Source organism: Geospiza fortis, unplaced genomic scaffold, assembly GCF_000277835.1.
Source record: "Geospiza fortis unplaced genomic scaffold, GeoFor_1.0 scaffold383, whole genome shotgun sequence".
Classification (NCBI taxonomy): domain Eukaryota; kingdom Metazoa; phylum Chordata; class Aves; order Passeriformes; family Thraupidae; genus Geospiza; species Geospiza fortis.
The window spans coordinates 787755-800966 of record NW_005054484.1 but is presented as its reverse complement, the minus strand read 5'-3'; positions in this window follow the sequence as shown (position 1 = coordinate 800966).

Sequence of the window (13212 nt, the reverse complement as noted above, 5' to 3'; positions counted from 1 at the left end):
TTAAAGGAAAAGAAATATCCTCTTCTTCTGTCTCAGGATTTGAAAGAATGAAACTGCTGCAGTGTGCACAACTGAAACTCATGTGCAAGGTGGTGATACTTGAAATGGCAGCCACAGGAATGGCACTGGCTGCCAGGCTGGGAGCAAGCCCAGCTGCATTGCACACATAGGCAATTCTGATTCTCTCCATGCTGCAATTCACTCTGCAACTGAGAGGAGTAAACATTCACATCTGAGAGGCTGAGTTTACTTCCCTCTACACCAAGGTTTGACTGACCATTACTGTCACTTATCTCCCAGTAGGACTGTGAGCAAGAACACCCTCTCTCATGCTGAAGGCCTGATCTTGCAATTCAGGCAGCTTCAAAATTCCCACTGTAGCAGTTTGGATGTACAAGAGATGCAAAACTGCAACATGTGATGGGATTCTGCACTAGCCCTCTGTATTTCAACTGTTCCTACTGCTGTCCAGGCAGGATCTTAGAGTTCAGCACCATCAGTGCTGATTGCTTCTATTATCTCAGCTGAAAAGAAAGAATGTTAGGTTAATAGACTTCCTTTTGTTACATGAAAATTACACAACTGTTGTGAATACAGGTCAAGGCATTTGCTCCTGCTTTTAGAGTACAATAGATGAAAATTCAAAGTTAGCAAGGGCAGATGCAATCCAAATATGTACCAGTGGAAAGGGAAGGATGCTGCAGCTGTAGTCACAGCATGTGCTTGGGGAGCATCAATTCTCCTTCTGCCCTCCAGCCTAGAGTGGTGTCAAATACTGGAGCTAAATACTCTGTCTGCTGCAGTGCCTGAACTTCTCTTGTGCTTTGGGAAAATGCAGTTGTTGAGAGACCAGATCATCTGGGGCTGCTGTGAAGGATCACAGAGCCCCACTGAGAACGTGGTACCACAGGAGGAAGCCTTGAGCTGCCAGTACCATGACATGAAGTGGGGAACAGTGTCTAAGGCTCAGTGACTAAAGTCACCCTCCCTAGTAAATCCTTACTTGATATATGATTTCAACACAAGTTTCAAACAATTTTCTAAATAACCAGAAAGCTTCCGTATCATACATCCCACCAAAAAAACAGAAATGGGAAGTGCTGATTTATCAGCACAGGAATTGTTCTAAGTTCAGCTTGATTTGTTTTTCTGAGTTCAGCTTGATCTGTTTTTCTGCTGATTATTCCTCCAAAATTTTGGAAGGTAGAACCTTGTTGGCCAAAACACACTGTGACCCTCTTCACTTGGATGGGGGAGCACTGGCTAGGCAAAGAACAACAGACAGATTTTGTATGTATTTGAATCAAAGTCTTTCATACATTGTAGGATCAGCTGTTAGTCCAAAGTAATTATACAGACTGCTATGCTAAAATGTGTTAATACTGTGGGGGGTTTTAAATAGCATCATTCTACAGGGACCCCTACTGCCTTTGTTTGATATAATGGCCATGAGTCTTTTATGTGGAATTAAGATTACAAGGTCGCTTCAAAGCAACAGATTGAACAAAAGCATCTGCCTTTGGCATTTTCATCATGAAACAACTTTTAGTAAATTTCCCTCAAGCACTAAATGTATACTGCTGTATTGATCTTTTGGATCTTGAAATGAAAGTGTGATTTTCCTAAAGCTTGCTTGAACTAAATTATTATAAAGACAAGAAAGGTAAAGCATTACATTGCCTCATTACTCTCACCATTGACTTTAAGAGTTAGAAAATTTAGTAAATTCAAAATGTGCCCATCAAGGATCACAGTCTAAGGTACCTTCTCCATCTATTGTTTGATCTTCACAAAAATGTATGATTTTTTTTTTAGGTTCATTAGTATAGACTGTAATTATTTTATTTCAATCAATCTGCCCACCAGTGTTTATAAATTGCTGCCACAGAAAGTCCTATCTCATCAAAATGTATTAAAACAGCACTATCAAAACTGCTTCAAAGGCTTCTTTTTTTAGAGGTTTGGGTTGTCAGGTTTTTTTAAGAATTAGTAGCAAATGTGATGTTCTCTGTAATGTTTCTCTAATATCTCTGGAAGCTTGAAAGAATCAATTTTCGTATATTGCAACATATTGCTTTTTTTCAATAAAAGGAGCTTCTCAATGATTTTTCAGCCTGTTTGCTCATATATTATGTTTTTTGCTAACCCATAGGCCAGGAAGGCACAGTTTATGTCTGTCGTGTGTCCTTTGCCTGGTGCCCAGCACCATGGCTCCTTTCTGGTTTTTGGAGTCAGGTGTACTTGTACTGCATTAAAAATGTTACATGAGTGAGTTCAGCCATGGCTAATTGCCAGGTATAAGAGATAAGCCACCAACCTGTATCTCCTTTTTTATAACTGATGCTAGTTAGCATGGTAGATAAACATTTTTGTTTATTCTAAGTTTTAATGAATATCCTGTAGTGAAATTTTGCAACAGTGGGTTTGGGACATGAATGTAGTCGGTATCACTGAAGCCATTACCCCAACACCCTCACCAAAGTTACAGCAGACACCACATCTGAGAACAAAATCCCTTCACATTGCTCTTGTTCTGTTCCTTCAGCGTTTCTCACTTTCAAAAGCACAGCCTCTCTCTGCAATGAGGAGTGGTTCCCTGGCTGTATTTTGAAGGGCACAACCAAAGGGGCTTTGCACCACCTTCTCCAGCAGAAGCATGGGAAGAGGCTGATGGAGCTTCTGTCCTGTGTCACAGAGAATTTGTCTGGCCTGCACGTGTGAACATGTGCCATTTGTACAATGGGAAAGCACCACTTCTCTTGCAAATTCCCTGTGGTACCTTGAACTTACCTGCACCGTTGCAATATATTGTACAGTTTTAATACAGAACATGTTTACAAAGCTTACTTTTTCTTTCATTAGTGTCTGCATAATATACTCTCCACCCAGTGCATAACAAATCCCCAAACAAGCTTATAATATGCATATGCAAATATTTTCTCAAAAGATTAATGCCTTCAGGTTTTTGCAGATTAAGATCCTTATCTTCACACCAATTTAAAGTCAGATTTCTCACTTTTTTAGGTAGGAAAATCCTCTTTAATTATTGTTTATCTGAATGTATTTTCCACTCTGAAATCTTACAATAAAATTGTAAGCCACTGGTTTAGATCTGTATTTTGTTGATGATGAAGGAATTGCTCTTTCCTACACAGACATATTAGAATTGTCTGAAATGAGTTCTTTCAGGCTTTGCATGAGCAGCATTTCTTTTTCTGCTTGAAACAGTCCTACCCTCCTTGCTAGGGAAGAAAGGCATCTCATGGTGCTGCCCTCTAATGCCAGGAACCACCGCTCCTGCAGCTTTTCCTTTCTTGAGCTGCTCTGCGGAGTGGCAGCAGTCAGTCCAGCAGTGACAGCGAGGTTGCCATGGAGCCACGGCTGAACTCAGCCCTTCCCGGCCAAAAGTCATCAGTGCTGCTGCCCCAAAGCACTCCCAGCGCTGGCCCACCGTGCCAACTGCAGATGATGAGATAAATTACTTCCTTTTCCTGCAAACCGCTCATCTAATCTCCTCTCCATCTGACTGGAAATTTAACCCAGCTGGCTCCTGCCTTCAGTTTAAACCTAAAAAAACCCCAAGTGATAAGAAACTGGCCATCAGATTATCTAATCACAGTCTATGTCCTGGGACTTGAGCACTTTTTCAGTTTGGTCAGACCACTTCCACTACCCAGTGTCCAAAGGCCCCTCTCGTGAGCCAGCTTTAACCTGGGAGCCTAGGAAGGATCAGGGGACTGTGCAATAACATAGTAGAGGACAGAGAGGAGAAAAAACTACAGCTTGTGAATCAGAGAGTTCAATTATCTTTTGAACTGGAAAAAATGCCTGTTTTACACAACCACTCTCTCCCCTAAAGACATTACACAGCCTCTCTCCAGGCAGGGGAAACTGTGCCAAAAACACAAAGTTCACTAAGGATGTTATCTGCCTCTTTGCCTTTTAACGAATCAACTGACTAACATTTATTTTAAAAACAGGTCATATTTCTAGGCATTTTTCAAAGACTGTCAGTTTGATGAGAGTGTGACTCAGTTTATTGCAGAGACAGCCCTTATTTGCAGAGTATTTCTCCAGGGGTACAAGCTGGCACCTCCCTGCACATGTCACACTGGGCACAGGTATCTACAAGGTGACTTGGATGCATGCATGAAAATTAGGCTCAATGAGAGTCAACTTGGGCAACAAAAATAGTATCTACAGTCACCATCTTCTGCTGCCCAGCCTCTAAATTCAAATCTCATTGTCTGTTTTTAATTTGCAGTCATGAATATAAGGTGATTTCTAAGAAATTATTATTTGACATCTCAAAAAAACTTTTTGCTAAGCCACCCTTTGGTTCTGTACAACTTTAAGCTTTTGTGAGGACAGCTCCTCTTGGTTCCTGTCAGCACCAGCAGTGTTAATGCCATTTGGGCAAAGGAGATTCAGAAGGGAAGCTCAAAGAATGTGTGTGGTTTAACTGTGTTTCAGGTGGCATCTGTCTGCATCCTTGAGAATAAAAAGGCTCATACAATTTCACTGATGTGGTGGTACAGCTGTCCCATTTTTTCTGCTTCAAGCCCTGTCAGGCATCTTTGTTTGTATGCAAGGGCCCTGTTTGAACTGTTCCTGGTGTCCTTGCTTTGTAGGCTGGCAGGAGAGGTGTTGGGTTATTTGGTTTGGTTTTGTTTTCATTTTCAGAAAAAGTGGTCACTTTTTTCCATCTGTTACTATTGACAGCAATAACTTCTCTAGTCCAGGCTGATGTTATATGATGGCCACAGAAAAAGGATTCAGCTTCAGAAAATTGTGTGGGTTCTCACTGAGTCCCAGAACTGGGCAGATGCCAAGCGGCAATAAAGGGCAAGCTTCACCTTGGGATGCTGTTGTGGCAGGCAGCCTGCTCCCCTCCAGCCCCAGCTTCTTCTCAGTGATAACTGCTAGGGGTTTATGCTGAATATCAGGAAGGTCTAAAGCAGGTATAAACCACAACAGTTTCAATATTAAACTTGGCCTAACAGTGCTCATTTAGGACATGGCTTTGTGCATTTACTTCCTGCTGATTGCACATTTAGCACTGCAGCATCCCTTTGGTGATATCACCCTTGCTCTTGTATGAGTAAGGGCAGAAAAGGAAAAATGTGGCTTTCCCAAGACTGTAAAGAGGTAATTTTCACTTGTTTCCAAAGATATAAAAAACAGAGAAGGAAAAACCCCTTGAGGCTCAGGCTTCTTTCTGAAAGCACACCTTGGGGCACCATCCACCAGCTCATCACTGCTGTGGGCTGTGCCCATCTCTCTTGCTGGGTAAAGTCTTCCCAGTTTGATTTTTCTGCAGTAAGAATGGGAAAACAAATCACTGAGCCACACCACAAAGTAGGCCCAGTGACATGCTGACTAATGGTGCTTTGACATCATTTGGTAGATTTTATGGAGATTAAGGTCCCATCAGAATTTTGTCAGCAGTAGTTTAGGAAATACTTCCTGAAGATTTGCAGAGTTAACAGCTTTGTGGGTGTTTGCTGTTTGGCTGGCTACCTAAAAAAACAGCTGGTGCAGCTGGAATCAAGTCAGCAAAGTTGTTACTGATTTAGATGCTTCAGGCATGTCTCTGCTCCAGGCACAGGAACGACTGTGCTGGAGCACACTGCTACCCCGGGTATTTTTAAAACACCTAGCTTGGTACTGGAGGAAATCAGTTATAGTAGCACAGAGTTCATCATAGATTCATTTACCCAGCTTTTTGGCTCAAATATCAGTGCCAGCAGGATTAACTAAACCCTTTTAAAATGAGAGAAAGGAGATAAAAGGACTTGATTCAGCAACGGTCTGATTGAAAGAGAAAACTCACAGTTGCTCACACTAGGAGCTACTTTGATGAAGACAAGAAGACAAAAAATTGAATTTGCTGTAGTGGACAATGAGCTGGGGGACAGGGGGCAGGGAGCCAGTAAATACAGAGCCTGCTGTGGAGAAGGGTCTGGCCTTCACTGTGAATCTTCTGTGTCACTGCAAATGGAAAATGCCACATGGAAATGAAGGAGACTCCTATTAATAAAGAGCCATTGGTGTAATGTGCCCTAGAAGAGGAGAGGTTGTGTCTGGACTTATCTGCAAGGAGCTTTATGTGCTGCAAGAGCTCTGATTTACTGCTTCTGGAAGACTTTTTTAACTCCAGTGTCAAAGTTCAGGAGCCTTTGGTACATTCCCAGTGCTAGCTGGCAGAACCACCCCTTTGTAATAATTTCTTAGTAACAGTGACTTGTTTTATGCATGTGACTCTTGCCTGTTAGGACCTGGTCAGACAGGCAGGAAATAGCCCAAGGCAGTCAAATGTGTGGTAACTTCTGCCCAAGAGGAAGGACAAAGCCACATCACCCAATAACCTATTGACCTACCCCTAACCTGAGATTCATGCCCCTTGCTAGCTGGAGCAACAGTGAGAATAAAAAGTGCAATAAACAAAAATGTAAATTTAAAATGGAAATTTCCAGTAAACTTCAGACCTCCAGCAGGAGCCACACTATTTGCTGGGATTGCAATCTGTCAGAAGAGGACTTGCTAGAAAAGTGGTTTCTTGTAAAAAACTCCCTTCTTGTTCAGAACATTAACGGCCTGGCTAAGGCACAGACTGGGGCTGGGTCCTCACAAAACTAAAAGTGAACACTAAGGAGCTGCAGATTAAGAAGCCTCCTAAAGCTATGCCAGCCAAGTCCAAAGGGGATGACAGGAGAAAATGTTCCCAGCTATTAACTGGAGAGAAGCACAGCCCCGACAGTACAGCAAAGCAAGAGAGAGCAACATCATTGCTGCAGCACAGCACCAGCCTTGCAGGCTCTAATGAGACAGGCTAACAGGGAAAGGATATGGGAGACATTCAGCAGAGCAGGCCTCAACCTTGGAACTGAGCCCAAATCCTGTAGCAGAGTAATAATGAGCAAGGCAGGATCAAAGGAGACAGCTCTGCCAGAGAGGCAGCAGAGATGGGCACAGACACGCGAGCACTTACCCAGCACTTGGCTCCCCAGTCCTTTGCTTGCCCTCCTGTTCTCTGGGCTCTCCCATCTTCTCTGCACACCTGAGCCTGCTGAGCAGGGACAGCTGCAGCTGAGCTGCTGTGGGTACACACAGCATGCCTGCTTGAGACAGCCACAGCCATTATGCATGGGTAATTCTTATTACCCAGGGGCATTTCTCTTTTACATATCCCTAGCTCAAATTTTACTGAAATCATTTTCTTTTTTATTGGCCTCTTACATTGTTAGAGTGGCCGTGATTTCCCCAAGGTTACATGATGAATGACAACACATCATACAAAGGCAAAATACATGCATTTGCCGACTATAAAACAGATATTTTTATTTGATATGTTTCCTTTTCTTGTGCAACAATGGGAAGCAACCTCAATGGGATGAACAGTACAAATAGAAGTTTAACAAGCTCTCTTCTGAATCCAAGATCACACAAAATATAGATTTAGTAAAAAAGCTAGATTTCTACTAACATGACAGAGCTTCAGAAAATGGAGTAACTGTTACAAAGACAATTTCAAATATAATCAGCTGGGTTCAATCCTGCAATTATTTGTGCCTGGGCAGACAGCTGAGTCCCTGAGAGGTTCCAGTGACCTCAGTAAAATCAGTGGGAATGTAGAGACATAACCTTTAATCTCTACACTATCAAATGCAGGCTCAATTCCTGATCAGTTTAAGGATCTCCTTTTCCCCAGGCCTCTCCCTCAGCCCAGAGCACAGACACCAAACAGGCAGCAGTGCCCCTTTCCCTCCCATCTCCTTGGGAGCATTTGAGAGCAGCAATCGCTCCCAGCCAACCCTGTGCTGGAGGCAGCTTTTGTACAGACAGTATTTTCTGTTCAAACAGGCATTTCCAGCTGCTCCTGGGGAACAGAACATGAATATCACTGCTTTTCTGGCTGAAGCTGTGTGATCTAAGCCAAACCAATCTGACCAATAGGTCTTTCCTCAAAAAGCCAGGCAAGAAGTAGCAAGCAATGTGTGGGTGCCCAAAGGCAGGTACCTGGGGTGACAGGGCTGCCTCACCTGCATGTGGAAGAAGTTCAGGGATATTATTAATCCAAACATAAGAACAGATGTTTCCTCTCAAACATATGCACATTACATGGGCAGCAGCAATTTGACCTTAAAAAAAAACCACAAAAAAGAGAAACTTAAATCCAGATTAAAAGAAGAAATAAAAGATAGATGATTTGAGCTATTTTATTGTGGCAAATACTTCCAGAAAATCCAATTATCAAAATCTCCAAGTGAACACTGTTATCCTTACTGTTCTGAAGGTGAATGTATTGGTGGTAGAATGGTAGGATATGCAAATATCAAGAGCTCCACACACTCCAGAAGTACTTCTAATCAAGTACTATTCACCCACTATCCACACCTATCCATACCCATCCACACCACACTGAAGGAAGAGCAGGCAGTCAAATTTTTTCAGCCTTCTTCAGTCCTGGCTGCTGAGGGTAATGAGCTGCCACCTCAGTTTTATCCCCCTTCCTGAAGAACAAACTCAGTGAAGCTCATTGAAAGACTTCAGCTGATCCAGGCCTTTGGTTTACCCCTCTCCCCTAATTTTTTTCTATTACTGTGATAGGAAAAAATTATTTTCTTTTGTTATAAAAGATACCAGAAGAGCTAAAACCCCAGCAGAATAGAATTCCAAGATATCAAACATAACTAACAGGGCTCTAAGTAGAAGTATTAAGCAGAAAGCATAAATAACATGTAACCCAAAAATGACCTTAGAAACAAGTTCCACACCTGAACTTTTGAACTCAATCTTCCCACTGTACTATCATGTATAAAAATGGTATGATTGATGGGCTTGAAATTCACATTTCAAATTTTGCAGATGAGATTAAATTAGAGAAAACATCCAAACCATTTCTAATACCATGGAGGCATTAGATTGATTATACTCTTGGATTAATAGATGGTAATTGTAGATACACAAAGACTTTTAAATCTTCAAGCAAAGGACTTGCAGAAGAAATAACTATTATTTGGAGAGGCACTGGAGCAATCTACCTCATAAAAAAGATAAAGCTTACAGTGCAATATTGTTAAGGTTTTCAGCCAATGTACATACGAAATGAAAAAATAGACAATCAGATTGCTAAAGGAATAATGGAGAGATAAAGGGAGCGACAGTTTTATTTTGTGAGGCACTGGTTAGATGTCACAGAGACTTCAATCACTGAAATGAAAATATATTTTCACTATACCAGTAGCAAGCAGAGAAAGAGTAATATAATTAAGGATGTGCTCAGACACACAGTGTAAAACCTCTGCTATCACTTGGAAAAATCAACAGTAAAAAAGGCTATTCCACACAGGGAGCCAAGGCTGAGCTACACAACTCTCCAGGTACTGCCAGCACACACCAGCTGAGCTGGGGTAACTCAGGTGTTTGCTCTGTCTTGAAAATATTCATGGACTCATTCATTCAAGGGTTCAGGTGGGCCTCGAGCTCCTCATGGTGACTGTGTGTACCAGGTTATCACAAAATGTACAGCAAATGACATAAAGCTGTGCAAGTCTTCTGCTTCATTTTCTAGACGAGTTGAAAATGGGAATCCCCAGAGTTTCAGCATTCAGTGGCGAGTGAAAAGGATACAACAGCAATAGCTATAAAATCTCATGATTGATCTAATGTGTCTGTGCTTAAAGCAGGCTTTTATATCCAAAGTTCTGCCAATCATATGGAAATCGCTGACAAAACAATGAAAATCAAAACTAAGGGTTTAGAAATGCAGTTTTTCCTAAGTGATCATAATATTGATAAACAGACAGACTGAGTGCTATGAATGCACAAGCCTGCCCATACCAGGTGCAAGATTTCTGCTCTTGCCTACTCATACATAACCATGCTTGATTCTCACCTGTGTTCCTTTGATCAGAACTACTTATTTGGGATTTTTTAAAGTCTTCATGAAAGTAGCATATATTCAGTGGAGAAGTTAGAAGATCAAAGTATTTGCCACAGCTACTACCTTTTGTAGTCCTGGAACGATCAATATTGGTTGTAGTATTATCCAGCATTACTGCAACAGAGCAGTGCTGTGAAAGCTTAAGGAAAAGCAGTGTTGGATCAGCCCTGAGGGCCAACAAGAAACAGATGCCACTCACCAGAATTTGTTTAATCTACAAAATAAAGTCCTTTTGTTCACATGCAGCAATGGTTAAGAAGTATTAAATCTTGATCTATTTGTCACAAAAATGCTGAGTGATTTCCAAACCTCCCCCTACCCTTGGCATTTGCAAAAAAGGAAAGCTTCTTGCTATTCATATCATATATATGATCATATATCCTGACAAACTGGTGGCACAGCAGGGCAGTAGCCAAGGGCTTGTGTAGCAGTAAGAGCAGCTAATTTCACACATGAGAGCTTTGGGGGTTTGGATTGAAGCACAGCATTTATTTGTTCACTTGTGGACAAACAAGGAACCTACTGAGAGAAAGCTAACTGGAGAACAGCAGCTCAAACTATGATCCTAATCTTACAGACCTCAACTGAACCTCTTGAATGTGGGAAATGTGAGTTCCAATCCTTTCTGGGGCGAAGAAGTCCCTTGCCTTCTAACCATCACCAGTTCATAAAAGAAAATGTGAACGAATCTATTGTGGGACAACTCATGGCAGCAGGTGAGACCTGTGCAATCCTGGCCTCCTCTCTCTGCCTTGCCTATCTCTGTAGTAAGAAACCAGGGCCTGAAAATCCTGCCTAAATGCCCATCTCTCATGAAATCAGTCCATTCTGCTACAAATATTTTAGCAGCATCTCAGTTGGAAGTGAATTCTTGTGTATTTTCCTAAGCACTGAGACACCCTGAGGAAGGGCTCCAGCCCCAGGTGCTGACCAGGAGATCCTCTCCAGAGTCAGTGTGTTGAGACTGCCAGATCACACCCTTGTGTGGTTTCCTAAGCACAGACACATCCTGAGGAAGGGCTCCAGCCACAGGTGTCACCCTGACTTTTTAAGATTTTCTAAGCCTTCTGATGTTGACATTCTTGTAACGAACTTTCTCACACACTTTCTGTAAATAACTCATTGTTTTGCATTCTTTTATGGAAGAGGAGAAATTTGATGGCCTGTTGGTTTGTCCAGTGTCATTGGAGAGGTGGCACTGTCACCCTCCAATCCACTGTCACTTTTGGAAATCTATAAATGTTGGAGTCAGAAAGTAAACTTCCTTTTCTTCTTCACCTTGAGAGCAGTGCTGTACACTTGTGTTGTTTCGTGTCCCACAGTGACACACAGGAGCTCACCAGGAGAACCTCTCCAATGTCAATGTGGTGAGCCTGCCAGATCACACCCTTGTGTGGTTCCTAAGCACTGAGACACCCTGAGGAAGGGCTCCAGCCCCAGGTGCTCACCAGGAGAACCTCTCCAATGTGTGGTGAGACTGCCAGATCACACCCTGGCACCACAGAGCTCTGCCCCCAGTCCAAGGGGAGTGGCACCAGTGTGCTTGTCTGTGTCCAAGGCCCAGTGCCTGAGGCTCCATGGGGCCTCACCAGAAGGGATCAGGACCAGTTCCACCAGGGGCTGGGAGTTGTCACCACACGTGGCCAGAGAGTCCTGGGAAACTCCTCACTTGCCAAGCACACTTGGGATGATTCCCATGACAGACTGCTCAGAACTATGACAAGAGCAATCAGAAGATCTCCTGCTTCAAATGAACCATCTTAATTCACTCCAAGACCTGAAAACACTTTTGAGACAGAGTTCAAAGAAGTAGAGCTTGTTTTTACAAAACCTGCGAATGTTTAGTCCTAGCAGATTTGCCACCAAGTCTGGTAATAAAACAAACCTCCAAAATCCCCCAAGCAAACTAAAATTTTAGATGATTGAAACTGGTACTTGTTTTCCTGATGAGTTTCTGTTTAAATTCAGACTTAATAGAATTTACTCCCATAAAACAAACTCAGTCTGGAAAACAGGGAGCCTTTTCATCCTGCTTTATTGTTTAAACTAGACCTTCTGGAGACAGTTCTTCCTTTGCAAGAAAAACCTTGTTAAAGGTGACAAATAAGACTGAGATCAATGTTTTATTAAGGACAGACTCTTGCTACAACCTACACAGATTATTTTAAATCATGTCATTGTGTCTAAATTACAATTTTCATTTGAATAGGATTTAAATAGAGAAAGGATTTATTCTCAAAGTCTGGAATTCCTATCGGAGTACCAAAAATACAGCAGGTGCTATCAAAAAAGTATGAATTCTTACATTAAAGTTATTATCCTGACCAGAGCTCACATGTGCAGCACAGCACATATACTTGTAGCTATCTTTATTTCCATTTATTTCCATGAAAAAGCAGATTTGTGATTCTAGCCATTGCAGTAGCATTGAAGAACTTTTAAAACAGGAGCAGATAGAAAGGATTTAATTAATCTTATCTCGGCACATTTGCACATTGCTCTCTTGAGAAAACCAAACTTCTGCACATACAGTTGTTTGCAAGCTAATGCTTTAGATACATTTCTGAGCAGAAGTTAAATTGCTTGCACATTTACAGTAAATTGATAGCTAAAGCTAAGCTGGGCTGTCCCTGAACAAAGCAGAAATGATAGCAGCCATTAGGTTCTGTGCACTTCATGCCCTATCACAGGGCAAGGGGCTGCAGGCATCTGCTCTGAAGGAGCCACTTCAGGTAACCATGGCCTGGAAAGGTGCAGAGATAAGAGAGTGCAAAACCAGCAGATATTTACACTTTTACTTCATTATAAAATGCATCTAGATCAAATGCAAACTATTAAGTGTAGCTCAGTGCTCATACCATTGCCAGTGTGCAGCCTCTGCTCCAACCTGGGACGGCTGAAGGAGATGGACACACAGAGCAGCTCATCCCTGAGCTTGAGAGATGGACAGAAAACTGAGCTCTGCAAAAGCTCATCCTCCCTGGGGACAGAACACTTCATGCTGTGCTGTGCTGCTGCAGAGGCACCAAAACAATGGGAAAGGCACAGACAGGGGAGACACGAGGACCTGTAGGATTTGGGGGTGACTGTTTTGCATGGGGGTATGCAGGGCCATGCATCCTCCCTCAGCTGCAGCAGGACACTGATGGAGCTGATGACCAGGAGAGTCTCCTGGGCTGAGCTCCTCCTTCCACCACTTACACAAGCAGACTCCTGTTGGCAACAGCCCCAAAATGGAGGGGGACAAGCTGTAGGAAGCTCTTCAT